Genomic DNA, 4,490 nt, shown 5'->3' on the forward strand with positions numbered 1-4,490 from the left:
GTGGTAAGAGATATACTACTACACCACACGAGTGAGAATCTAAGTCTGTCCTAAAACCTTCCCTGCAGTGAGCCAAGTGGTTGCACAGCACGAGAAAAGTGACTAGGTTCTACTCACTTCTGGAGTGAACTGAATGGTTACACACCACGAAGTGGCCTATAACCTGCAAGCCAACTATGTGGTGAGAGAAAAACTACGACACCACACAAGTCTGGCAAAACACAAAAAAACAAGTTAGTACACATTTAAACAAGATAGTACACATTTAAACAAGTTTAAAAGTATACCTCAATAGTCTCTATCTGTCTATGGCTCTCCAACTGTAGTCGCCGGTTTCGATGGAAACCGGCGCGACTGCCTTTATATAAACAGTTTTTTCAATCGGTGATTTGGTGCTATTCGATGATTATTCGGGATTTTGGTGTATAATGACGTTTTATACGTTTTTTTTTTGTACGAGCGTATAAATGCAACCCAGAGTATACCCCCAAGCACACCCCCAGCTTGCTTTGGTCGACCCCTCCTTGTAGCTCATCCTTGAATTTGATTGGACCCCTACAAGCCTAGCCAATCACATGCTTAGTGCATATCAAGCAACAAGGGTAGCATTTGGACAAGTGTCCTCCTTTACCCCTTTGAGAAAGAGGGCTTGATAATGCCTATATAATTTATTTAAATAAACTAAATTCTCATTGGACCCCTTTAGATGTCAATCAATAGGCTTTAGGCACCTAATGAGCGCAACATGGGGAGGAGCTTGACATGTGTCCTTGTTGCCTCTTTGGACTTGGCTTGCCTTGAGTGAGTGAGTGTGTGCGCTCTCTCATGCCCTACTTGTAGGGCTTGCCCCCCCCTTTTGTAGGGATGCATGTTGACTTTGGAAACATCTCACCTCTTGAGCACCTTAGTAACATGAAGCCCCTCAAAGCACCTTAGTCATAAAGCACGACAAGCACCTCAAGCACCTTAATCATCAAGCACAACAAGAACCTCAAGCACGTTAGTCAAGCATGACAAGCACCGTAGTCAGCAAGCACGACAAGCACCTCAAGCCTGGGTCGGGCTCCCACCTCTAGCTTGCCTAAGGTCTTAGGTCTAAGTACTTTAACACTAACCTTTGGAGGTCTTTAATGAAGCTAACCCTAAGGTATTTCAAGATCCATTAGCTCGCATTGCTCTTTGACATACCATCTCTCATTTGGACCCATTGACTTTGGTCCCCCACTGAGATAGATCCATAAGCACATGTTTATATTCTTACTCTTGTTCCCATTTATTCTCCCACATTAAATGATCAGTTTAATATGAGAAAATCATTTGGGTTAGTTAGATATTAGATTTTATGACATTACCTCTCTCTTGAAATCATATTCGTCCTCGACTATGAGGTAGAGGAGATAAAGCCTTAGTCTCATTAGTCTAGTTTCTTAGCGGGTAGATGATCCCTTTTTACCCTACGATATCATTCGAGAATGGATGACTAATCCATTTGGTGCTTCAGAGACTTAGCTGCCACAAGCATGTCTACTCTTGAGTCTATTTCATTCTCCCAAAGTAAAGTGACACATTCTACTTGGTGATTGAGAGGAGTCGTCATCACAAACATGATTCTAAGCATGCATACTACTTAAATTTGTGCACAATAAAAAAAAGAGCTATTCTTATAAGACAAAAACATTGATCATTTAAAAGAAACATTTACATTTGCTTACTCTAATGTAGCATTGACAAGGTTCTACTATCTTTAAGCTGTGTTCCTTGCATCCATCTAGCATCTTCAAAAGGATAATTTTTGAAATTAATATGATACCGTCGGATAATCTTACCTTGTCTTCATGTCGAAGAATCGATTCGAGCTGAAGCACTTCTTCTTGATCTTCAATCTCAGGCAGGTCCTCAATGATTGGTTCTTGTGGTGGCTCTCCTTTGTAAGGCTTAAGTATGCCCACATGAAAAGCATTGTGAATGAGCCAATTGTTGGGCAACTTGAATTGATAGGCCATCACATTGATTGGTTTTAGGATTTGAAAAGGACCATATTATCTTTTTGCTAGTGTAGCATAATAATATTGGTGGCTCGTAGGATTTTTGCCCGCAGTATGTCTCAATCGAGCCTTGGGAAATTTGAGTAGGACCCAATCATTTTCTTTGAAAGCTAAGGCCCTTTTGTGCTTGTTAGCAGCAACCTTTTGCCTTTGTTGCCAGATGGATATAGCCTCCTTAATATTTTGAAAAGATTCTTGTAGGTCTCGGCTATACTCATCGACAACGAAGATCTTCCCATGTACCTTAAGTAGCAAGGGACTTTTGGGTCTTCCTTCAATGATTCCGAAAGGTGCCTTCCCTGTAGTAGTATGGACAGTGTTATTGTACGCATAATCTACAAGAGGAAGGTACTTTTCCCATTGTGAACATTGATCTACTTCGGTAACATAGGTCTTAAGTAGATCTAGAATCGTACGGTTGGCTATTTCACTTTGGCCATTTGTTTGTTGGTGATAGGCATAAGAGAAATTAAGCCTCGTACCTAGATTCTCAAAGAGACCCTTCCAGAAACTACTAGTCATTCAAGGATCTCTATCCGATACTATTGATGTTGGCAAGCCATGGTGTTTTAAAATTTGGAATATGAAAAGGGTTGCCATTTGGTGTGCCTTAACAGTCTTTTTGACATGTTTAAAATGTGCTTGTTTACTAAACCTGTCTACTATTGTCCATATTCTCAAATTCCCATGGATGGACTTGGGCAATCCAAAAATTAAATCCATGGATATGCTCTCTCATGGTGAATTAGGAATTGGCAAAGGTTGGAGCAATCCAGGTTGCTTCCCCCTATCATACTTTGTCTTTTGGTATACCACACATTTTGACACATAGTCTTGTATGTCCGTCTTCATGGTAGGCCAATACAAATACGCCTCTACTCCGCGAAGGGTAGGTTAAATACCTCAATGCCCCACATAAGGAGGGCATGGTATTCATACATCAATTTCTCACGAAGAGAGTGAGTAACACATAGCCTATTTCCATGGAGAAGATAACCATCCTGCAAGGTGAATGGTTCTTCTTTCTTCCCTAAGGCAAGGGCTGAAATTACATCTTATTACATCTTTAAAATTGGGGTCAGTAACATACTCATCTATCATAGAAGATAGATCGTTGTGAGTTGCTATGGACACCGCATTGGCTCTTGGCTATTGTGATAGTGCATCAGCTGCTTGATTGTGCTTGCCAGCAATGTGAGCAATATGAAAATTGAATTGCAAAAGAAAATTTTCCACCTCTTTTGTTTGTTGGAGAGCTTGGTTAAATTTGCATCACGAAGTACTTGGTGATCCGTACGTAGGATGAATGGAGTTCCCAAAAGATAGTGCTTCCATGTGTTGAGGGCATGTAGGACAACTAGTAGCTCCTTGTAGATGCCCAATACTTGCTCGTTGGAATTGGGTCTTCGACTCTCATATGCTATGGCATGCCCTTCTTGAAGCAAAACTGCTCTAAGACAATCTCCACAAGCATCACATTGGACCTCAAATGGTTTTGAGAGGTCTGTTAGTGTAGTATGGGTTAAGAAGTAAGATTTTCTTTAAGATTTTCAAAAGCACTTTGCTCTTTAGCAGTCCATATGTACTTAACATTTTTCTTGGTCAAGTCATGTAGTGGTCCTGCTATTTGGGAGAAATTTAGCTATGAAGCGTCTATAGTATGCACATATACCAGTAAAGCTTCATAGCTCATGTAGATTCCTTGGGTTATGCCATCCTTTTATTACCTCAAGCTTGGTTGGATCCATACGGATACCATCTTGAGAGATAATATGACCTAAGTATTGAATCTCTTGGAGGTTTGGTTAATAAAAAGTTTATTCTCCCTCATAGCTTGAAAAACTACCTGAAGGTGTTACTTATGCTCCTCCAAAGATTTGGAGTAGATGATAATATCGTCAAAGAACACTCCCGTGAACTTGCGGTAGGTTCTAAAGATATTCTCCATTAGGCGGTTGAACATAGCTGGAGCATTTGTCAAACCAAAAGGCATGACAAGATATTCATAAAGACCAAACATTGTACGGAACGCAGTCTTAACAATATCTTCATTCACTATCCTTATTTGATGATAGCCACTTTTAAGGTCAATCCTACTGAAGTAGGTCAAACCTTATAGCTTATCAAATAGGTCTTCTACCCATGGTACTAGAAATTTTTTTTTGATAGTGATACAATTTAGTGCTAGATAATCCACACACATGCGGTATGTGCCATCTTTCTTTTGCACTAAAAGGACTGGAGAACAAAAGGGAGAGGAGCTAGGCCTCACCATCCCCTTGTCTACCAGCTTGTGCACTTGCCTCATAATCTCCTCTTGTTGAGCTTGAGAAACTCTATAAGGAGGTTTATTTGGAGGTGAGCTCCCAGGTAGAAGCTCTATCTTATGGTCACCATTCCCTCGTTTTGGAGTTAACTCCATAGGAATGTCATTGATAAATACAT

This window comes from Adiantum capillus-veneris, chromosome 5, assembly GCF_014529385.1.
Source record: "Adiantum capillus-veneris isolate H3 chromosome 5, ASM1452938v2, whole genome shotgun sequence".
Taxonomy (NCBI): Eukaryota; Viridiplantae; Streptophyta; class Polypodiopsida; order Polypodiales; family Pteridaceae; genus Adiantum; species Adiantum capillus-veneris.